Source organism: Cricetulus griseus, chromosome 4 (genome assembly GCF_003668045.3).
Source record: "Cricetulus griseus strain 17A/GY chromosome 4, alternate assembly CriGri-PICRH-1.0, whole genome shotgun sequence".
In the NCBI taxonomy this organism is placed as follows: Eukaryota; Metazoa; Chordata; class Mammalia; order Rodentia; family Cricetidae; genus Cricetulus; species Cricetulus griseus.
In genome coordinates, this window is record NC_048597.1 from 191,902,785 (window position 1) to 191,928,184 (window position 25,400).

The window sequence follows — 25,400 nt, forward strand, 5'->3', positions numbered from 1 at the left end:
GTCTTCCCTCACATAAGTGTTTGGCTATGAACTCAGCTCTGTGAAGGAATCCTTGGAAAAATGGAGTCCTTTCGAAAGAAGCCACCTGGCACTTCCTTCCCTGCAGGTGGTTTATTCAAACATCAAAGTACTTGCCCTTGATCTCCTGTGCTTTTTAAAATCTTCAACTTTTACCTATTTATAAATCGTGGCAAACACATTTTAGTGTGAGGCACTCCTTCAATATTGAGAGATCAGCTGGCCAAAGGAAAGATTAAGTCATAATATAAATACCTGATAAGAAATGAGAACCAAAGAAGAGTGATAAAAAGAACAGCTTGTGTGTAAAGTTTTGAAGAGAGAAGAAGAAAAAGAAAAAGGCATTTTACTTAGCTGAAGCTTTTCATTAAGCTTGCCTAGAAGTGAGTGACAGGAGCCTTTCCCAAGAGGATTTGAGTAGGACCCAAGATGACTTACTAGGCAGTGGTATCTCAGAAGGCACTGTAAAATAGTATTAAGTAGAAGGTTAAGTATGATAAACATTTAATGATCCTCTAAGTCAACTTAAAATAATATTTAAGAATTATTTCTGGTTAAGAGCCCTGGCTCTTCTTCCTGAGGACCCAGGTTCAATTCCCAGCATCCACATGGCAGCTCATAACTGTCTGTAGCCCCAGTTCCAGGGTATCTGATACTTTCACACCAATGCACATAAAATAAAGTTAAATAAATTATTTTTAAAAAGAGTTATTTTTCAATTATAATAAAATTATATCATATCCTCCTTGTTGCCTGTCTTCAAAGTCAAAAGACCAAAAAGAAAACAAAATTCCTTTGAAAATATCATTCACCTATTGTTCTGTGTTGTCACCACTGGGTCTGTTCTCCACAAACAACATCTTGGTGCATCCCAGAGATGAGAGTTCCACACACATAGACTTTTTCTTTAACTTAAATGCTAAGATTTTATTGATAAAAAAACTTGGTTTTTTTAAGCTGAAATTGTAATATGCAAATTTTAAGAGCCACAGGTCAGCATTTTAAATAATGTTTAGTATTTCATGGAAATCAACTACTCAATGAGCTGCTGTCTAGGAACTTTGAGCTTACTTATATTTTCCTGTGGTTTACAACATAGGTTAAATATTTTTGAAGTGAAAAACATGTACACACACCCTTTACAAACTACATTGGATTCATTTTTCCCAAGACATAAAACATAGCTTTATAATTTAGTACTTATTACAAAAGGATATTTTAAAATGGATTGTATTATTTTAATTATGTATATTTGTGTGAGTATGTGTATGCGAGTGCAGGAGCTTTCTCAGCAGGCCAGAGGTATCAGATACCTCTGAACTGTGGTTACAGGTGTGTGTGAACCAACTGACATGGGTGCTGGCTGGGAACTGAACTTGTGTCTTCTACAAGAGCAGTTCTTAACCCACGGAGCCAACTCCTTATGAAGACACATAGTACCAACCTACAGATCATTTCACATGGCAGATACTATTAAAGGCTGATTGCTTTTTCACCTTCTAGTTAATTGACTATGGCTTAGATTTCTCTAGGAATTCTACACCCACTGTCAGCTTCTTGCTCTATGATGTGTTGCTTTAGGCTTGGGAATTTATAAAGAAAGGAGATTTATCTAATTCACAACTCTGGAGGCTGAAAGTCCAAGATGGGATCTCTCTGGTAATGGCACCCTGAGCTGGCATTCAGTATGCATATGGCATCATGATGGTTCCATGTGTTCAAAAGGGAGGGATCACATGACAAGGCAGAACAACAGAAAGAGACCTGGGGGTCAAGTTTGTTCTTTTATAAATGTTGCATTAATCTTAGTTGAAGATAATGTACCCAGTGACATTACCATTTTTTCACTAGGGTCCACCTCCTACAGTTTCCATGGGTTCTCAGTACATCCACATTGGTTACTAAGTCTTTAGCTCATAAACATTGGGAAGAAGTCTACATCCCTCCCATGACACCAAACTTACATTTAACATACCTATATCCCTTTGTTAAAAGTACGGAAAGGAGAGGAAGGTGTGCTGACTAGGAAAATAGTATTCTTCTCAGATTGCAGTATCAAAAACGCTAAGAAAGGCTTTTGTAAAGAGATATATTACATCGTGGTCCCCTTCCCTGAATCCTTGTCATTCTGGAGGTTACTTAATGGGAAAGTTTATATGTAGAACAAAGAAAAATCAATAAAAGGCTGGGGACCAGGGACTGATTTTTCTGGCCACGTTACTAGGGGAAAACAAAACACCAGCAATACCCTGGTAAAGGAGACTTCAATGCATGTATCTCCTACTAGGATTTATATTTGCAAACGGTCTTAATTACTTAAAAGAACAGGTTACAGGTAAAAACCTGAAAGTTTACAGTGTTTTTCAAAGTATCAGAGGATCCAGACTTAGCTTTGTCAGGATGAGCAAAGCCTCTTAGGAATTCCTTGTCATACTGTGTTTTCTGAATTCCCTTAGTTCATGTGTCATTTTAAAGTCCATTCTTTTTTGTTGTTGTTGTTTTATTTGTGTATTTTAACTATGTCTTCACTTAATTCCCCTAAATTCCTATCATCTCCTTTTAGTTTTTGTCCAATTAAGAATTTTAATAACTAGCTGAAATAATAACTTTTCATAATTATGAATGATTTATTTCTTTTAAAATTCTGACAAAAATAGATCTACAGTTCCCCAATGGACTAAGCAAAAAGGTATTAATAAAGACCCTTGAGTGCTCATTTTTGGTGACTTTAAGCAATTTTTGTAGTCTCCAAATGTCAAAGGTGCTAATTAATTTTACTCTTTCCAAGTAAGAAAATAATGCTTACTGCTTGAATGCTCATTGCTTGAAACAATCAATACTGTATATGAATTAATATTAGGGAGGAATTAATACACACAAAGGAAAAGAAAGCTTATTTAGCAATATTTCTAGGTATGCAGAACAGAAGCCAAATCCTGAATTAGGAATACTACTACTACAAGCCTCTAAACCCTCTATGCTTAGAGTCTTGTCATAGATAACACTTTTCCTCAACTTCTTATGTTAGCCAGTTGCTTTCATTTATGTGTAGGCAGTCTTATCCTTAATGCTTTCCCACGTCTTGTATCTGCATCCTAACCTGATTCTCTCCCACAAGACTGGCAGCCAGTCACACTCTTTCAGTCAAGCCCTGTCCTTGGAATAAAAATGCTCTCATCACAGACAACCTGCATGCCAGAGCAAGGCAAGTTCTAGCTCTTAGTGCTCCTTTAAGCTCATTCTAGCTGTCTTGCTGATGGATGCCTTGGGCTGTGAATTGAAAAACATCTATCCAACAGAGATTTAAGCAAATCCATGTTTTGTTATTTCCACCAGTCTTACCTGCTTGTTTTTCTTCCTCAGCCATGCTGTTTCATGGCCACGGATGACTGCCAGAGTTCTAGACATGTAAGCCATCACCTCTTCCACAGTTGCATCTCTTTTACCTGTAAATAATTATCAAGTTGAATTATTGGCATTGTCACTGAAAAACACCCTTTTATGAGATTAAAATGGGATCTACACATACAGCCATAAAAATGGTTAAATTTCGTGGTCATTATATTTGATTATGTACTTAACCAGGGATGAGACATAAAAGTCATTAGGATAGCTGGGCGTTGGTGGCACATGCCTTTAATCCCAGCACTTGGAAGGCAGAGGCAGGTGGATCTCTGTGAGTTCAAGGCCAGCCTAGTCTCCAGAGCCAGTGCCAGGATAGGTTCCAAAGCTACACAGAGAAACCCTGTCTTGAAAAAACAAAAAAAAAAGTCATAAGGATAAAAAAAAGATATTCTTAGTAATCATGATTCATGTAAGTATATGTGGTTTAGGTTTTGAAACATAACAATAACTACAAAACACTTCTGGGGGGCTATTTTTCTGCTTTTTTTCATTTTATCTTCAGTATCTGAAACCTATAGGGAAAGTGCCAGCTTTATTAAGAGCATGGATACATACATCATCTTTCATTTGTTCATTTTAATCAGCATTTGACCAAATCCATTAGTTTGGTTTGTTTATAAGTGTATGTACTAGAGGAGGCCACTTGTTTTCCTGTTCACAGTCCTAACATTTTTTATAGCTTTATTCCTTTTGAGGTATATTTAGCTGCTGGCAACAACAACAAAAGCAAAACAAAAGAAAAGGAAATCCATCGTAGTTCAAGGAGTTTGTGTCTGTGAATCTACATACACATATAAAGGCAAATATATGTTCTCTTCTATGAAAGCCACAGACCGTGGGTGTGCAGATTATCAATCTCTAATGAAAATAATTGAGTTAAAACATGAGGAAGTAGACATTCATCTTAATATTTCTGACAAATGAAAGCTATGAATATGTTACTGTTTAAGCTGAATATACCATGCATCTAAAAATCCTTCTTTTAAAGGAACTGTGAACTACAAGTAGACATATTTCTTTACTGTATATTTGCTGAGCATATTGAAACTCTTTTTCCTTTGCTATCTTTAAGTACCATCTGCATATATTCAGCTTGTGTCTTTTAGTATCACTCTTTGCTTATATTCAGCCTGTCCCAGATTGACTTAGAAACTTTCCTGTGAGAACTCTTTCCCTTCAAAACATTGCATTGGAACTTGAATGAGAAGCCTTCTGGGGTAAAATGACCCCAAATAGACTGAAAAAGACCAACAAGGAATTGGCAATCTGCAGTTAAATATATGCAATACATATATAATTTTGCATTTGTTAACTGCTGATAAAACTGACATAGTTCACATTGTTAACATGATCCCACTTACCTGTGATAATACTTTTGAAATATCAAACAAGACATAATTAACAAAGAATACTTGTATGTGTTCAAGTAAAACATGTATTCAGGTTTAAGCTTGTCTACTTAGATATTAATAAGATTGACTCATGCTGTGTATCTCTCATATGAGAATTACTTAGTTCCTGCTTTGTTTGTTGCATGAGATTGAGAATCCTAAAAGGAAACTATTTTGAAAGGCATCTCTATTCCAACAAGATACATATACACACATATATAACACATATATATGCGTGTGTGTGTGTGTGTGTGTGTGTGTGTGTGTGTGTGTGTGTGTGTTACACCGATTGGACATTTCTTTCTGTTTCCCAAAGCAAACTGTGCATAGGCTGTCGTGAACATGAAGGCCAGATTCCCTAGAAAAGGAGTTATAGGCTGTGATCCATCAGATATGAATGTGGGGAACTGATAAAAAACAAGGCCCTCTGGAAGAACAATCAGTGATTTTAACCCAAGAGCCATCTCTAAGGACTCAACATCTCCCTTTTAAATGACTAGATACAGTGAGTTCTCGTGACAAGGAACGTAAGTGTTATTGTATCTGGTTGCACAGCTTGGAAATCTCAAGTAAAAATTGATGAAGCAAGGTCATGTAACAATCATGTGAACCAGAAAGATTCAAGTTCAGTTCTGAGATTTTAACATATGCTCTTCAGGGACAGCTAATCCCTAAACAATTCTACTAAAAACTTTTAGGAAATTTCAAGTTCAGGTCAAAAGACATTTCCTTAAGGTTAAGATGAAATGAAACTCTAAGACAGCCATTTATCCAGGCCACCGAGGAAGCATGTATAGCGTTAATTCAGACACAGTGTAGGATATAAATGTCTATAAAATCGGAGATGATTTGGTAACTAACTACAGTGCTGGCGAGATCAAGGGCACTAATGTGCAAGCCTGTTAAAACATGACTAGAGCCATAAATGGGATGGATTATTGTAACAAAAATCATGCCAATCTTTGTTAGGTGCAATTTTGTAGCCTTTCCAACTTGCTAAGACTAAGAAAAACTTATGTACTCTGGGCTGCACCATTGTTATATTTATGGCACAGGCTAAAAACTCTCAATCCCAATTCATAACATTTAAGAGTAAGACATTTCTTCCTATCTACAAATAGAACGAACTCTGTTATGGCTGAAAGTCATGTCCATTTTATAGTGACCTGCCTATTTTAATGCTTATTTCTGATAGATATGAGGGGAGAATCTATATTTTCAGGGAACCTTGTCATATGTTAAAATAATAATGAAAAATTCATGTTACTTAGATGTCACCCTAGAGAAGACTTAAGACAGAAGCAGCCTGAAGGTGAGTGAACTGAAGTGATTCCAGTTGATTTAAAGGCAGAATATATAGAGTATCTTTAAATTTTTAAGTTTTTCTTCCTCATATCAATCAAAGAAAACACAATAATAGCCTACCTTTTCCTTTTTAAATATTTATATGGTGCTTCTAAAGTCTCCCAAAGAATAGAATAAGTTACATGTACAGTTCAGAGTCAGCATTCTGAAAATGCCCCAAAGCGCCTCATTGTCTGTACAGTGTGGAGCCCTCCCCTGTACCGGGCAAATCAACAAAATCAAAATAGAAAATGTGGCTTTAGTGATGACTATACACTAGATTTTGTTGAGGAAGTTTGATAATTAGAAATATCCATTAAGCTACAGCTTTTACCTCCACAGAGTTCACAGCCATACAGTGGCATGCAGGATATCAGGCTGTTTCTTTAAGCAGTGTGACAGGCTGGTTTTCCTGTCCAAAGGATATTTCTGTTTTCTCTGCATCATCCTCTGTCTTTAGTTTTGGTATTCTTCCCATATTTTTAACCTTTTATGGTGATGCCCATAACTTCTATGACACCTGTGTGTATGAGGTTGAAAGTAAAGAAGTGAAGTCTAGATCCAGCCCTCTCTGTGAACTCCAAGGCACTTACTGACATCACCACAAGGGTACCTCAGTAGCTTTCTGATAGCAGCTCACTTAAAATGACTTCACTTCTGCCTCAGCAAATTATCTCATTTTCCCCTGTCTGACAAGTTTTCTCTCAACCACTTACTGCCATTGTTGACATTGTCTTTAACTTTTCTCATATCCTCTTTCTCAGTCTTTTTTATTTTTTTGCCTACTACAACACTATCCTGAGATAATTTAATTATCTTTGGCTCCACATAGAATTCTAGTCAAGTACCTGCCTTGTCTATCCTTCTCAGATATTTAAAAATGCTCTCTATCATCCACTGTTGTTGTTAGTAATTGAAATTATATGATAGTACTAGAACCTAAAGAACAAGATGGATCAGAGTTTAAATTTTTTCGATTTTTGCAGTGGGGCTTCTACTGGGAAACTGGTGATTCTGTGATTTCCTCCATGTTTCATACTCCCGCCATCTTCCAACTACAGAATGCCCACAGTATAATATCAATGCTAATTTTTGTTGTTTTTGTTTCTTCCAGAGAGGGTTTCTCTGTGTTACAGCTCTTTCTGCCTGTCGTGTTAGTGGGTAGACCAGGCTGGCCTTGAACTCACAGAGACCCACCTGCCTCTGCCTATCAAGTGCTAGGATTAAAGGTGAACACAAACACCACCTGGATAATTTCAATACTTCTTATGGCACACTGGTAGCAGAAGCTCAAGCCATTCTGATATCCTTGGGCAGTGAGAGAAAAAGAGGAAAAATAAATGACTGTGTGAAGATTCCCCTTTATGGAGTTTTCTTGAAGGTTTTGACAACTCCTGTTACAAAACCTTGGTGATTTTAATCTTTAAGGGACAATCAAAAGAGTTTGTATGTGGCACTACAGTCTAGTCTTAAGTTGTCACCAACACCCTTACATTCAAAGTTTTGTTACCAGTCTAGTATAGAATTGGGAAATGATAAAATTTTAGGGAAGAGGAATTCTGGGAAAAGTATTTGGGTCACTAAGGGCTTGGAGTGTCTCAGAGGACCCTAGCTCCACCTTTTCTCTCTCTGCTTCCTGATTTACCCTCTTGGTTCCATGGTCCCACCATGTTGTTCTAACTGGGATCAGCTGAACATGGGCCAATTCATCAAAATACATTTTTTTCATTGCTGTAAGGCTTATCTTATATATTGTTAGAGTTATAGAAAGCTCTCTGGCCCTGGTGAGTGCTCCTTTCAAAACATGGATTTCATTAGTGAAGAAGAGAAATGGGTGAAGAGATAAAAAGTGACTGGATTTATCTAATTTATTTTAGTAAACATAATTTGTGCTTTTCTCAGCATAGAAATTTTTGTATGGCTCATGAAAATTAATTGCATCGAGTATTGAATGATATATAGTCTTACTACAATGAAAAAATCCCTAAATGTAAATTAATCTAGACTTTAAAGAGGTAGTCATTTATTCTCTTCTAAAAAAATCTGTAAATTAAAGAAACTAAAAATAATATTGTAAAAATCATGGTTACTGAGGATGCCATGGAGTATCGTAGTTGTAGACAGAGTGCACAGCATATATAGTGAAGAAAACAAAATATCTTCAAATGTAAAGATTTTTGTGCCACAAAGAAGGGAAATTAATCTTGTATTAGAGAGGCAATATATCTGTGAAGTGATGTTATAATTCCGCGAAGACTGTAGTTCCATGTCCACATACAACACTCTATTCAGCACAGAATAAATGTTCAATAACATTTTACATTACATACAAATGAAAGACAGGCAAACAAAGGGGGAGCATAACCTTTTTTCCTAGTCCAAGTGAAACTTATGCTAATGTCTGAAAGGGTGATTTAAATGCTCAAAATGTAAATAGCTTGGAATGGTTAATATAACCAAATAACATAAGTTTAAGTTAGGAAGCAGGTAGCTGAAAAATCATGACACAACATCAATGATAAGGAAATATATGAGACTTCCAACATAATGGAAAACTTTGCTCCACTGATTGACTAATGTTTATTAGGAAAATGTCTCATACTTTAGTCAAGAATAAGCTAAAGGGTACTCAGGACAGGAATGAGTACAGTCTGGAGAGACAGAAACCTGTATATCAAGCAGCATTAGTAGGCTCTGAATTAATGGGATGGTGGTGTGGACATGGAGCAAGCAGCAGGCAAGGATTTCTGGTGTTTGCTTCGTCTCCTTCTCCACCTATCTTCTTCAACACCATAGCTTGTCTTACTTTTTGTGATGTCCCCTTTGCTTTTTCTGCTTTCTTCCCATCTCCTGTCTCTTTCAATCTCATGCACTTTCCAAGATGCCCCCAAGTTTTTTTTTCTGAATTTTGTCTCTTACGTATGTTACTCTCTACAAACTTCTCAAATATTTTATTTCCCACTACATTTCAAGACCATTGAACAGAAAAACTATATCTTCTTCATCAATTTCCAAGGTCCATGAGCAGTTTCAAGAATACCATGAGCAATCAGTCCCTGTTTGCAAATGAAGAGGGTGTGGTTTCATAAAGTGCTTTATCAGGAAGCTCCTTTCTGGGTTAACACTGACTCACTTGTACTTTCATGATCTTTGCCAGGCAGTTTGCCTGAGAACATAAAGAGGTCATGATGGTATTTTTCCCTCAATTGTTTTATTCTTCATCATTTATCAAACATCTATCATTCATTATGGTAAGTTTGGGGAAAACAAATGTAAATATGGTATACTTTTTACCTTGGGGGATTAATTCAAGAAATGGAAGATAGAAGTGAAGAGGTGAGGACAGACAGGCAGGCAGGCAGCATGAACATGCATACGTGCAGGAGTGTGTGCACAGAGCTGGGAGAAGGAGAGGGAGGGAGACAGACAGAGAGAGAGAGAGAGAGAGAGAGAGAGAGAGAGAGAGAGAGAGAGAGAGGGAGGTAGGTATGGAAGGAGAAAGATGGAGAGAAAGAATGAAAGAGAGATTTAGAGTTCAAAGAAAGAATCTAAGAGGAGGGGAATAAAAACATTGAAACCAACAGTTGTGTCACACAGAATGACTAACATATATGTAGACAACATTCTGGAGATAAAGTCATTAACAACTCAGTAGAAACACAGGAAAGCACTTCAGCATGCAAGGATTCCCTGCTTAGACCTTAGATCACAAGAGCTTCTGTTATCTGTTTAGATGTTTTCTAGATGAAACTGTGGCACAAAAATTGAGATAATTATGTTTATCAATTTAATATGCCTCCTTTTGTTGTTGTTCCTTAGGCACTCCTTCTGGCATTCTCTAACAGTTTTGGACTCAAAGATACAAACATTCAAACTGTGGTATTAATTAGTAGAGAGTGATATTTTAATTTAATGCAATCTCTCTCTCTGTGTGCCATGTGTGTACCCAATATCTTTTCATAGTTAATATTTTTAATTTTCTATAATTGTTAATAATCTTGAACTAACCTATGTTTATTTTCTTCAGTTTTCCTAACAATAAATCTTACAAATACACAGGGCAATTATTTTCTAGAAAACTCATGTATTATTTTTTGAGGTTTTCTTATGATTAAACTCAATTTAGATATTTTCTACTAATAATAGAACATGGAGATACCTTTGGGAATGTGTTCTTCACAGACATTGGGAATTTTGCTTTTTTGTCTTGCGGTTCTTGCTCTCAGTTGTCAGCAGAGTTTTGTAACTCTGACACTATTGGAACATATAACTTAAAAACCCCATTTATAGCAGGCTTCAGTAGACTGTCCCACTTTTTATTTAATTCGCTAGTAAAGCAGAAGAAAACTTGCTCACCTCTTGGTTAGCCAAGTAATATGGTGTGTGCAAACATTTGTGTTCATATGCCAAGAATACGTTTTTTCTGGGCAGAGTATTAAGATGGCCATATATGTGTTTACAAAGGTCATACCCCTTTCAGTATAGATAAATTAGGGGTGGAGGAGTAGAGGTAGATAAGCAGTTGAGAGTTAAAACAGAATTCATGAGAAAGAGGAGGAAGTGGTGTCTTAAAATAGCACCAAGTAATTATCATGATCTAAAGAGAGAGATACTTCCTGGAGGAAGTATATCACTCGGGTTATACTTTGAGGGTTTATTGCCTCACTCCATTTCTCTGCCTTCTGCATGTGAAAAAAAAAGCTTTCTACTTCTACTACCATGCCTACTTATTGTTACCATGCCATCAGTGCAGTTATGAACTCTACACCCATGGAACTGTCAACAAAGCATGATTTTCTTCAATAAGTTAATTTGGTCATGGTATTTATTACATCAACAGAAAATTACCTAATACAGTGATCTGTGTACCTTGGAGTATCATTGTCAAGTACAATGAAATGAGATTAGAGATGGCTTTTCAGTGGGTATTGAGATAGAGTTATACTGTAGAAAGAAGTTCTAGAATGCTATTGCATGATAGGTTAGTTATAATAACAATAACGTACAGTGCATGTCAAAAATTTTGGAGGCAAGGGGGCAGTCTGAAGGCAGGGGCTTACCTTGTCCAGCCTTGATAGGAGAGCATTTACCTAGTCTTATTGTAACTTGCTATGCCACATTCCACTGATATCTCTGGGAGGACTGCTCCTTTTTGGAAGGGAAATAGGAGTGGATCTGGAGGAGAGGAGAGTTGAGAGAGGGAATAGGAGGAGTGGGAGGAGGAAAAACTGTGGTCTGGATGCAATGTATGAGAGAAAAATTAAGGGGAAAAAAGAAAATTGCAATAAAATGTGGCAGAAACAGAAAAAACAAATCTAGAAGGAACACTTAGGAGACAGTTCTGTTAGTGAAGTGCTTGCCTTACAAGCAGAAGGGCCTAAATCTTCATGAAAAATGCTGGGCATGGTGGACTCCAAGTACTAAGAGCAAGTGACCTGAATGCTCAGGACTCACTAGGCTATAAAACCTAGACCACTTGGTGAAGTCCAGGTAAGTGACAGACCCTATCACAAGAACCACATTCATATTAAAAAAATAATAAAACAGTGCTGAAAAAAGGTACAAATAAATGGAAATACATCTTATACCTATTAATTAGAAGGCTTACCATCATTACAAGATATCTATATTACACACATTTTCTACAGATTTAATTTAAACCTTATCTATCACATTCCTAGAAATGTGTTTTTAGAGAAGTATGACAAAAATCCTTCCTAAAGATTATACAGAATTTTAAGAAAATTCAGTCAGACAAAAATATTAAGAAAATAGAGCACAATTGAAAATCTCTTTTCCATTTCAAAATTGCTACAAAGTACATGTAGTATATGGTATTGTGATAAAAACAGAGTTATAGATCAATGAAGTAAATTAGACAGACTAGTCTTTACAAAATGGCTGTTTGGGGAAATTGGATTTTCACATAAAAATAAGTAGGTTGATCCCTAACCTAAGTCATTTGCAAAAATTAGCTAAAAATTGATCAGAGACTGAAATGAATAAAATCTCAGAAGGAAGATTTAAGGGAAGTCCTAAGGAAAATGTTCATAGCAATGCAACTGAGAATACTTTCTCATGCCTGACATCTGAAGCACAGGCTGTAAAAGAAAAACATGGATTTTATCTAAATTAATATTTCTGTATCAAAGGACATTGAGCAGAAAAAAGACTACTTTCCAAATGAAATATTCACACATCATATATTTCAGAAAGTATCATTATCTAGAATATAAGAGGAGTCCTCACAGTCAGCAACCACAGAACTCACTGATCCAAAAGAGAGAAAAGATACTGACTGATCATTTTCCCAAGATGATACACGGATGACAAGTAACAGACTAGTAGGTTCAGGAATGAATACACAGACATGTCTGATGCTCCAGAAAAGAATTTCAGTCAGAACTACAATGAGATACTATGCTACATTCCTTAAGATGACTAACAGTAATGGCAGAAAGAGAAAAGTATGAGCTTTTGTATGACTAAAAAAAAGTTGGCACCTTTGTTTATTGCAAGTAGGAATGCAAAATGATCCAACTGCATTTAAATAATCAAATATAGAGTTAACATATGTTCTACTGTTTCTACTGTCTAGTATATATTCAGATGAATTGAAAGAAAAGAATGACAAGGTTTCTGTAGACCTATGTTTGAAGAACTATTACTAACAGAAGACAAAAGAAAAACAACCCAAATAATGATCAACAGACAGTAAAAATTTATATAAATCTGTATTTGCCTATAAAGTTATATATGAAGTTATTAAGTATGTTATAAAGAGCAAGTCTGAAATGTTGAAAAGAGCTTGCTACAATATGCATGAACCTTGCTGATGTTAGATGCCAAGTCAGTTGAGCCTGTCATAAAGGATAAATTCTGTATAGTTTCACACATGAACAATATTCAGTTCAGAAACAGAAAGTAGAAATGTGGTGGCCAGGGATGGAGGAGTTATTTTCTAATAGGTATAGCAGTTCCATGCAGGAAGTTGAGAAGAACTCGGCAGATGGCTGATTGTGATGGTTTCATATAAAATGTATTTAATGCCACTTTTTATACAGTTAATATGGTTACAGTGATAAATTTGATGTTGTTTTATGTATTATCAAGTCTTACCAAAACATATCCCTTAAAGCTCATGATCTTGATTTTCACTTTAGCTGAATCATCACCAACACATCCTTGAATCTCTTTCTCTTGTTCTCCTGTATGTCAGTCAGTGATAATAGCATTTCCCTGTCAAGTATAAATAATGGGTTATTGACAATTGTAATTTTTCAAAAGGAAGTTAAAATTAGTATCATTAAATGCATTTCAATAAAAATTCAGAAAAGCAGTATCTCTGAGAACATGAATTGTTTTATAGAGGTTTTTATTTAAATTTCTGTTGTATTTATTTGGGTATTTATGAATCAGCATGGGGTTGTCTCTGGCCTTTCATTTTCCTGTTCCTGAAGAAGGACAATGTTCTAGATAGAAGCTTTTTCATGCTGCTGGGCATTGACATAGTCAGTGTAGAAAGTGCTTCAGAGTTGGCAAAAACTTACAGTTTTCATGATTTCTTAGAACAATGGAAAAGCAGGCTAGATTGTATGTAATACCAGGTTGTGTAACTCTGAGTGTCAGTGTTGTTCTGTGGGGCCTTTACTTTAATTTCAGGGGTCTGAATACACATATATTTGCACTGAGATGTGATCAACATACATTTCTTATTTTGTGTCAGTGTTTTGATTTGGTTTGTTTAAAAAAAAAACAGGAAAGTCAAGATGAAATTTTAAAAGTAAGAAGGAAGCATTTTTTATTTCTGATGTGTTTCAGAAAATCCTGAAGGATGTGGTATTTTAACATAATCTAACACCTAAAATAGTTCATTTATTTCAGACAAAGTATGCATTTTAATTCAATTAGTCCACTCATTTCTTTAATAATTACCTTTTACTTCTGAATACCACAAGTCAACATTCTAGCCTCCAAATATTGCACACTTTGTCTCTTGGTCGTCATTTATGAACAGTTTCCAGAGTCACACACTGGATCAGAGACGCCTATGTCTGCCTTGTCCCCTCAGTGAACGTTTTCCTAAATAGCCTGGACTGTCCTTGAATTTGCCCATCAGAAGGGGAGCAGGTATGGGTGCTAGAAGGCACTGGCTGACCTTTGAAGTTTGGCTCTTTCACTCTTGAGTATTCTACAGTGCTCAAGGCCATTCTCAGGGAGCATGGGAGGGCCTGCTCTCCCGTTTACCTTTACCTCAGCACTTCTCATTATTGACACATTGTATTTCCCATCTTGATACTGTTTCCAGGGACCTGATGGATCTCCCTGCATCCACTTTCCACTTCTTAGTTATTTAGGACAGGACTAAATTGTATGAAGCTCAGGGGAGGGAATTTAAGGAAGGCATTCAATATGCGGTTGACATAGCAGAAAAATACTAGGGGACAGCAGTCGCCATTCTGGGATGAGCACCTGTCAAATCCATTCCCTGTGTGCAGCATGCTGAGCAGGATTCTGGAGAGCCCCTCATCCTGTGGAAACACTTCACAGAATGGTGATGTAGGCATCCGTGTTGCTGTGTCCTAGTTACTTCTTCAGCATGCAAGGCCTGCACCTGCATCTGGAAGCAGAAGAAAAGCTCTCTGCTGTGCTTGAGGATAAACACTGAGGCAAACCTAGACAGGAGGTCTTCTATTGTTTCTACAATCATTCCAAAGACAAATCTACCACCATCTGAGTTCTATCACACTGAGAAAGGAGTAGTTCAAGCCTGTAGACATCTCTCAAGGGGGGTTGGAGAGCCACAGAGAGATTTGCAGTTTCACAGAGTAATAGTCAAGAAAGACACAGGTTTACAAAACATGCTGTCACAATTATGAATGTAGAATTTGAACAATTATTTTGTTCTCTTTCTTTTAGTAATTTTGTTTTCAAAATGGGTCTCATGTTTGGCAGGCTAGATGCTAATTCACTGAATAGCTGATAACTTTGAGTTTCTGTTTGTCTTATTCCAAGTCTCCCAAGTGCTGGGATTTCAGGCATGTGCTGTAGTGTTGATTTTATTCTTTGTTCGTGTTAGTCAAGCATTCTACCAACAGAGTTCCATCCCAGGCAGATTTTAATGGTTTTATGTAAAACAAGCTTCTGTTACTAATTCCACTTAAAATCAGTATTTATTTCACTGTTTTCTTTTGTAAGAAAAGGCACGTGGTACTTAACAAAATGAGCAGGAAGAATAATGAGTTATAATTAGCTAAATTTTCTAATTCAGTCAAGTTGCCACCATATATATGCTTGTCATATATTTCAATTTGTAAAGTATGATATTTTACTTATTGACTGATGTATTCCATGATACCTCCCTTAAACTGATAGTGTTATTCTGCTTGAGCATAACATAATGAGTCAAGTGATTGGATTTTACAGTTTCTATAACACAAGATGTTTCCAAAATACAAACAAATATTGTTAAAACTCTGATTATCAGACTCAGAGAACTAGAAGATTCAAAGGCAGGCAGTGGAAGAAGCAAAACTAATGACTGCACACGCAGGGTTGACATGGCTCCTGATCCTGCTGAATCTTTGCACAACATCCACACTTGGCTTGAATGGCTGCACAATAAATAGAGTGCTGAATGCATAAGAACCCAGTAATTGCAGGTCACAGAATAGTGCCATTTAAAATACATTAAAACACAGTTTACTTCATCCTTGGATTTGTAAAGGTTAATTGCCTAGACTAGTGTTATTTATATGGGAGATCCACTTCAGGACCAACACTTACGTGTTCATCATGCATCACACTTTGAATTGTTTAAACTGCTGCAGTTAGTGCCACCCGCCACATCTCTGTAGGTCCCTGTGAGTATTATTCTTCACTGTCAATGTGACTGGATTTAGATTCACTTAAGAAACAGACCTCTGTACGTTACCTGTAACAGCGGTTCCAGAAAGGTTTAACTGAGGAGGAAACTGTCATTCCAAGTGTGTGTGGCACCATTGCATGATCTATGGCGTGGACTGAATGCAGAAGAGAAAGAAAGGGGAGCTCCAGTAGGCATCAGCCACTGCTTCAAGGGTGCGCATGCAACCTGTCTGACTGACTCTTTCCTGCCACAACTCCTTCCTCACCATGATACTCTGCCTCATCTCAGTTTGCAAGAACCATTTCTCTCTTAAAGGGCTTCTTATCAGGTAATTCTTCATAACAGCAAAAAAAGAGAATTTCCCCAAACAGCCTCCTTCCACATATTATCATTTTAATGGCTCTTGTTTCCAGACCTTTCCCATCGCAACTACCTAGTATGCATCGCACTTAATGTCCTTCAAACAATAAAGCCAAAAGATGGTGGAAAGGAAGGAGTCAGGACATGTTTGTACAACTTAAAAAAAAGATGAAAGCAAACACCACAACAAAGGGGGGGGAGCTATGATAAAAGACAGATATAAAATATTGAGGATTTAAAAGAAAATGAATGTGTAATAAGAGTGACAGAATTCAGTATGAATTGTATATATTCCAACAAAGAAGAAATCATGAAAAACACGACAAACTAATGGAAAGGGACTATGAAAAATAGTACAGCCAATCTACAATAGCTGAGAGTCAGACATTAAGAGTTAAACTCTATACAAATGAACAGTTTAAGTCAATGGACTGAAAGCACTATTAAAGAAAGTTGGCAGTAGATATAGGGGAAAATTAAATCACACATCAACCAATAAAAAGAACCAGAAATTATGCTGACAAGGGGAAATGTATCATAAAGACATAACATTTACAAATATCTTTCTATTGGATAATTCAGCATAAGGAAAGATGATTGAAGAGTAACTATGTATGAACATTAATATTATGAAATATGTTTCTTTTCTGCCCCCAAACACATCAAATTTGTTAATAACCTGATAAATATATATTCATCATTGGGCTTTAACAACAGACATTACATTTTTAATTCATCTTTCCTATATACTTTACAGAAAAGGATGGAATATTCAAGTAATAAAAAGTGCCAATAAAATAAAAGTAATATTTTAATTTTAAAATATTGAAAAATTATTCCTACGTGTTGAGAAAATCTTTCTAGCCAAAATTCTTCACTTAAAATCACAAACATTGGGTGAGCCATCGTGGGGTTAGGGATAAACCTGGTGCCAGGGAAATTCCCAGGATTCTACAAGGATGACCCAGCTAAGACTCCTAGCAATAGTGGAGAGGGTGCCTGAACTGACCTTCTCCTCTAATCAGATTGGTGAATGACACTTAGGGTTAAGTGTCATTATAGAACCTCCATCCAATAACTGATGGAAGCAGATACAAAGATGCACAGCCAAGTCCTGGACCCAGCTCCTGGAGTCCATTCAAAGAAAGGAAGGAGGGATTTCATGAGCAAGAGGGGTGGGGGTCAAGATCACGAAGGGGAAACCCATGGAGACAACTGACCTGAACTCATGGGACTTACGAACAACAGCTGGGGAGCCTGCATGGGACTGAACTAGGTCTTCTATATGTAGATGACACTTGCGTGGCTTGGTCTATCTGTTGGAATCCTGGCAGTGGTACCAGGATCTATTCCTGGTGCATGAGCTGGCTTTTTGGAACCCATTCCTTATAGTGGGATGCCTTGCTCAGCCTTGATACAGCAGGAAGGGATTTTGTCTGCCTCAACTTGATGTGCCAGGCTTTGTTGTGAGGTCCTACATTTTCTGGGGAGTGAATGGGGTGGGGTGGGACGAGGTAGGGGGGAGTGGAATGATGGGAGGGAGGGGGGGACTGTTGTTTGTAAGTAAAAATGAATAAAAAGTTAAAATAAAAACATAAACATTTATATGAATTAAAAAATTAAAATACCCATGGCAATATATGGGGAAATATTTGCAATTTTATTTCTGTATTAATGAGTATAAATATATAACAAATACAATGAATACAATGAATGATTACCTCAAAACATCTCTAGCAAGAGGCAAGGGTAGAAATTAGTTCATTTTTACTCTTGTTCTCACTGCCACCTTTGGCCTCTTAACACTGACTACCATTCCTTATCCCTATACAGTCTAATTATTTCAGAGTTAGTTTAGAAATGAGTGGATTATATATATTTATAGACCCTTTACAGATTGTAGGTCACATGCTTGACAACCTACAAAAATCAGAGATGCAAGTACTGTGAAGCAACTATTCTGTGTCAATAGGAAAGTTCTTGAAGGCAAAAATTGTAAGTCAGCTGGGCATTGGTGGCACATACCTTTAATCCCAGCATTTGGCAGGCAGATCTCTGTGAGTTCAAGGCCAGCCTGGTCTACAGAGTGAGTGTCAGGATAGGCTCCAAAGCTACACAGACGCATCCTGTCTTGAAAACCCAAAAATAAATAAATAAAAATTGTAAGTCCTCCTAGAACATGGAGATGGGTAAAGAAAGTAACATTCAATATTAATATATTTATTTTATTCTTGGAGAAATAGGTGAAATTTTTGTTCAAGTAATGAGTCCTGCTCCCACCACAGGGTCTTTGAGTTTAGTCTGTCTAGAGAGGTCAGTAGAAATCCATACTGAAATTTGACAGAACAGAATTTCAGGAAAGACAAAGAAGTTATTTTAAAGTACAGATAGAATAGGGACATGTGTTGAGTATAAAGGAAACAACATTTAGATGCTAGGAGACAGGAGAATATTATCAAAACCTGAAGATTACAAAAGTCAATCCAAGCTGGGTGGTGGTAGCTCAGACCTTTAATCCCAGCACTCGGGAGACAGAGGCAGGCAGATCTCTGGAAGTTCGAGACCAGCATGGTTAACAGATCGAGTGTCAGGACAGTCTCCAAAGTCACAGAGAATACCTGTCTTAAAAAAACAAAAACAAAACAAAACAACAATAAAAAAAAACAAAAAAGTCAGTCCATAGGCACATACCACAGGCAAGTATAACAGAAATGGGTGAAACATTAAAGTGTTGTGGCGAATTAGAGCTGCTGATACCGAATACTGAATATAGCTTCAACAGAAACTTAGGATGCATTTACTTAATATTGACTAAACTAATCCCAGACAAATAGATTGAAGTACCACAAAGAATAATATTTATCAACGGGCAAGCCAGTTCAAGTAGACATTGAATAATGATTGCAATGATAAATTTTAGGATTAACATATACTAAAGTAAATTTTTTAACATAGTAGAAATTTTAAAATGAGTTATCAAGGCCAAATGTTTCTAGGCTGCTCATCCTAGTTGGTAAAGAAATTAACGTTAGGATAAAACTTACTTGCATAGATATGAATAAAATTTTGTTAGGAAAATTCATAAAGTAAAAAAGTCCCATTGAAGTAGTCAAGATATAAATAAAAACTACAAGTAGAAGATAAAAATATAAAAGACTAGATATGGAAGATACAGAGAAAATAGAAAAGATGAACAGAGATTGAATTAAAGCAAGTTAACACGATGCTAATTCAATTACCACAGTTCCTTTGACAAAGTTAACATGAATGATAATTCAATTGCCACAGTTACTTTGGCATCATTTGTCAAAATAAACTGTTTCTTACACAAGTTGTTTTTTGTCACAGTGTTTTATCACAGTAACAGAAGGACCGGATTTCTGGCAGGTGACTCAGGCCACCATTAAGTCCTCTCTCTATCCCTGCTTGTCTCATATCTATAGCACTCTGCCCATCCTGCCACTCCTTGCCACAAGTCTGCTGTTGATGTGAATATGTATACAATCTTTCACTGAAATTTGGGGTATTCATTTTTAAACCTCAAGTGTAGGCACTCATAGTCTTTAACATACACCAAAGTATTTCCATGTTTCATTTGTTCTTTCCAGTTTTCTAGGAATTTTAGAGACATGTGAAGTAGAAATTCTTCCATTATATCCTAGAAGTCCTCAGTATCAAATGATAATAGTAGATCAAGAAGGAGTAGTTCATTCAGGTACTGGAAGTCAATGAACAGCTCACAAAGTATGACTTCTCCAAAGTTCTGCAGGGAATAAAAGGTCAGGGGAGATTCATCACCAAAGAGAAACATAGGAAATAAATTCCAAGAAAAAGTAAAGCTCTTACCAACAAAGACATCAGACTTGACTCCAACTTAAATGTAAACATGAAGTCTCAGGTTAGTAAAATAAAGTTGTAGTTCTATCCTTTAAAATAATTATAAATATAAATAACTACATTGCATTGGCCTAAGAATATGTCTGTGGGACACTTTCTTGATTATTGATTGATGTGGAATGATCCAGCTTGCTGAGGGTGCCGCTACCACAGGACAGGCACGCATGCGTGGTATTAGAAAGCAGATTGAGAAAGCCATGGGGAGCCAGCCTTGGCCTGTGCTTCTGTTGCTGTATTCAGGTATTTGCTTCTCTTTCTGTACTGTCTTCCATCTGTGATAACCCAAACAAATCCAACTTGCTTTTGGTTATGGTGTTTATTACAACAACAGACAACAAACCAAAACACTTCGGTAAAAAGAAAAAAAATAAAATAAATGGAAATCCCACCTGTTTCTTTATTTGTAGATTTCTGCAGCAGTACTTTATTTAAATAGTTATGACAAGAGAGATTGATTATTTGTTCTAAAGAAAGTAAACTTAGTGTGACTAATATGTTAAAATATGAATAAGAGCCTATTAGTGATACTTAGGAGTTATTATTTTAGGAGAATTACAAAAATTATGAAGGGTTGTAATGATTGCAAGTGCCTTGAGTATTTTAAAACAGAAATCATAGTTCCTAGCAACCAAAACTCTAAAAGCCAGTTCCTCCAGAAATGCCTCCACCTCATGCTTTCCATTAAAGCCTGGGTTGGCAGCAAGGTGACTGGAAGTAGGAGTATAAGCTTTTTGAAGGAGCATGGTGAAATCCGAACTCTAAGAAAAAGCCACAAGGACAGATGTGTACTATGTCTGTAATATAAAATAGTCCGTGATGTAATAATACTTTGATAATAAACTATATGGAAACTTTTAAAAAATTATGTTCAAGTATATGTACATTAACAATTCTGTGAAGAAACCTTGAAATTTACACTAAAGGGAGATTGCTAATTTATTGGTGATCAATTTTCTTGTAATAGATGATAAAAAAGACACATGAAATACTGTATATCAAGTATCAGGACTACACAAACGTGGTTTAAAGTAGTGCAGCTAATTTGCTGTATAGTGATCTCAAGGGAAGAGACTACATGCTATTTATTTCCTTATTTCAAGTTGCTATAACAGAAATCATTATATGAGAGTCCCTTCATATTATTTTTGTTTATATGCTAAATTGAGAATAATATTCCCTCTGTTTCATTTCCACTTCTTATTTGTGAAAATGTTCTTTTAACGTCCTCATTTTTCAATTGATGTGTATGCATTTTCTTATTAATTTGTGTATGTACATTGTAAGTTAGGAAAAATAGTCTGCCATATATCAGCACATACTTTCCTACTTTCTCATTCTTTAAGGTACTATTTCTAGATTTTTATTTTACTGCTTGAATGAATTTAACTTTTCAGAAGCCAGAATTGTCACTTTTGTGATTTTATAACCTAGTTAAGCCATACTTCTTTATTTGAAGATGATAACTAAACCCAGCTGTGCTTTTCCTTTTATTTAATTGCTTCATTTCCAATTTACATATTTGAATCAAGAAAGTGGCTTCTAGATACAGAATGGATGATCCATCTGGCTTTTCTTCATTTTTGATTCTTTAAATTTCTGGTCAAGCTGCTCATTCAGTTTCAAATCATTTAACCTGCCAACTGCCTTTGTATTTCACTATTCTTGAGTAGCCAATTTCAAAGTGATGTTTGTCCTGCTTCTAGGTTGTATGTTCTGTTTTAGTGCTCTATCCATCAATTGCTTAACTATCATATGTTCTTTTTTAAAAATTTATTTGTGTTTTAATTTTCATTTTGTGTATGTATGTATGTATGTATGTATGTATGTATGTATGTATGTATGTGTGTGTGTACAGGTGCCTTTGGAGGCCAGAATATCTTGTGGAAGCCACTCAGCATCGGGCTAGGCACTGAATTTGGCTCCTCTGTAAGAACAGTACCTGCTCTTAACTACTGAGCCATCTCACAAGCCCTGACTAGCAGGTTTCCCTGTGGCAGCCTAACCTGCATTATCTTTTCCTAGATTCTTCTTCCATAATAATATCCTGATTTGGATTTAACACAGCTGCACTTCTAAGACTTTACTCCCAGAAGGAGTGAAAGTCTGTTTCTACAAGTAAGTCCTGTGTCAGAGCATCAGCAAATGAAAGATATTAGGTAGGTGTTCTAACATACCAATGGCAAAGACAAGATACATGAGATTCAAATCCTATGTAGGTAACAAAATTTCCCCCAGTAGTAGCCCTTGCTAGTTCTTTGGGTTTCCTAGGCTCATATAGCTATTTTGTTGCTTGGGGTTTTCAGGCAGTTGCAAGCAGATGATAGACTGATACTGGGGTTGTTTGAAGGCTCAAGTGGCTCTATCATGAGAGGCAGTCAGTGTTTTGGTTGACCAGAACACCCAGTCCACACAGACTGATATTTCCAAGTTCAGCATGGATTTCTGGGTGGGAGAATCTTGACAATTTATATTCCTGGAGTTAGAAAGCAATGTCCTGGAGTGTTGTGTGATAATTTGATTGTGTTCCGACAAATAAAGTTTGTTTAGAGTTAGAAGGCTGAGCTAGCCACTAACTAACCATGGAGGTTTGGATGATTGTAGAGAGAGGAGACAGGTAGTAAGACAGGTGGAAAGAGTATCGTGGCCCTTTTGGCTGGAGGAACTGAAGGTGTAGTGTAGGAAGCAACTAGCAGCTGCTACCTATTCTTTCATCTTTCAGGTTCTTACCCCAATTTTTAACTCTCAATTCTTTTTTTTTATTTGTTCAAATTAGGAACAAGCTTGTTTCACAATAACTTCTCCCTCTCCCTCCCCTCACCCACACCCCTCCTACCCCACCCCGACCTACCTCCCACCCCATCCACCCTTCACTCCCCAGGCAGGGTAGGGCTCTGGATGATGTGGTGGGCTCTCAATTCTTCATTGATAAAGATTAATTAGATTAAAGCTTCACTGGAGTTCTATGCTTTAAGCTTAATACAACTTTTATTTTCTGCTGTGTTCTGATTATTGGCAACTTTAGGGTAAAATTATGGTCATTTTAGTAGAAATGGTTACTGTTAAAATCAGCATGGAATTAGTGGCTTAAAGCATTTATCTTTTGTAATAGTGGAGCTAGAAAGCCAAATATTTGGTTCTTTTTTATTCAAATACATGATCTACGCATCTATCATCTATCTACCTATCATATGTCTTGAAATCTTAAATTAAGAATTCTTTGTGATGAATTAGAAAGATACCTGGACTGAAAGTTAGAAAGACTTATTCTGAGTTACATTTTCTATGTGATTATAGGTAAATAAACATTTTTCTGGATTTATATTTTTTGTTTTTCTCCATTTTATTTATATTAAAAACAAGATTGTTTTACATGTCAATCTGCATTCCCTCTCCCTCCCCTCCTCCCTTGCCTCCCCCTAACATCCCATACGAATCCTGCTCCCCAGAGAGAATGAGGTCTTCCATGGAGGGGTCTTCAGAGTCTGTCATATCTTTGGTATAGGGCCTAGGTTCTCCCCCGTGTATCTAGGCTGGGGGAGTATCCCTCTATGTGAAATGGGTTCCCAAAGTCCATTCCTTTGCTAGGGATTAGTACTGATCCATAGATTTCCAAGGCCTCTACACTGACATCCACATTCATGGAGTCTGGATCAATTCCATGCTGTTTTCCCAGCTATCAGTCTGAGGATCAGGAGCACCCCCTTATTCAGGTCAGCTGTTTCTGTGGCTTTCACCAACCTGGTCTTGACCCCTTTGCTCTTCAGTCCTCCCACTCTGCAACTGGATTCCAGTTCAGTTCAGTGTTTAGCTGTGGCTGTCTGCCTCACTTCCATCAGCTGCTGGATGAAGGCTCTAGGATGGCATATAAGTTAGTCCCCAATCTCATGATCAGGGGAGGGCATTTAAGGTAGCCTCTCCACTGTAGCTTGGGTGGTTAGTTGGTGTCATCCTGGTTCTTACTGAAGCCAATCATTTTTTTTTTTTTGCAAGTACTGTTCATTTAATTCTGATTTGCTTTCTTTAAGAAGAGGAATCACATCTTAACATACCTTGACTCATGGTAGCATATGAACCAAATTGCCTCTTGAAGACAATTACCCACTACCACCAAGCCAATGGCAGTTCAACATATGAACTTTGGACAAGCTACCACCATCAATCCATTAGCCACAGAGACAGAGAATTCCATGGATACAGAAATGGTGAAACATTTCACTGAAGAAAATTACAGCAAATAGTAAATAACACTACTACCTCCTTTAGACACTATTATCCAAAAATATGGGGTTAAACTCCTGGAGACTGTGTTTTAGTCTCCAAGGAATTCCTGAAAGTTATTTATTTAATAGATCATACTAGGTGAGTCTGTCCTTATTGGCTTTCTGAACTTGTTTTAAATGTCTTTATTTTTTGAGTACTTTATTTATTTACGTTTTAGAATTTCAAGTAAAATACTGAATTTACATAGTTTTATCTTTCATTCTCTTCCCTCCAAGAGAATTATTCACATCTGTCTCTTCATGCCTCTCAGTTTTATGACCTCCTTAAATTACTATTGTTACATGTACCATTACATACAGTGTGTGTGTGTGTGTGAGTGTGTGTGTGTGTGTGTGTGTGTGTGTGTGTGTGTGTGTGTGTGTGTGTGTGTGTATTATATTTAAATCTACACACAATGAGTTTAGTTGATTTTGTTATATATTACTCAAATGATTGTAATCCAAATACAGATTTAGGAAATAAATCTTAATATGCCTTGGCATATAAGTCATCTAATCCTAATATGTTTATAAGTTGTTGTAACAAGTCCATAAATCATCATCAGTATAGAATATTTTATTTAAAATGTGTTATGCTTTGCAAAGAGGTTTCACATAATCGATTTGCTATGGAAATCTGGAGTGATGCACTTCCTGATGCTTGCATTCGAATTGTCCCTCTATGGTAGAGTTTATTTATCTTTGTGCTGTGGCTCATCAATCACCCCTCAATTTTGACTGAACTTTCCCTTGTTTGCATGCCTTGTAGAATTGTTTCTCTAGTGACATTTCTACTTCCCTCCTTAGGTTGCAAACAATGACAAATTTTCTAAAGAATGTAGAGAAAGAAATGCAAAT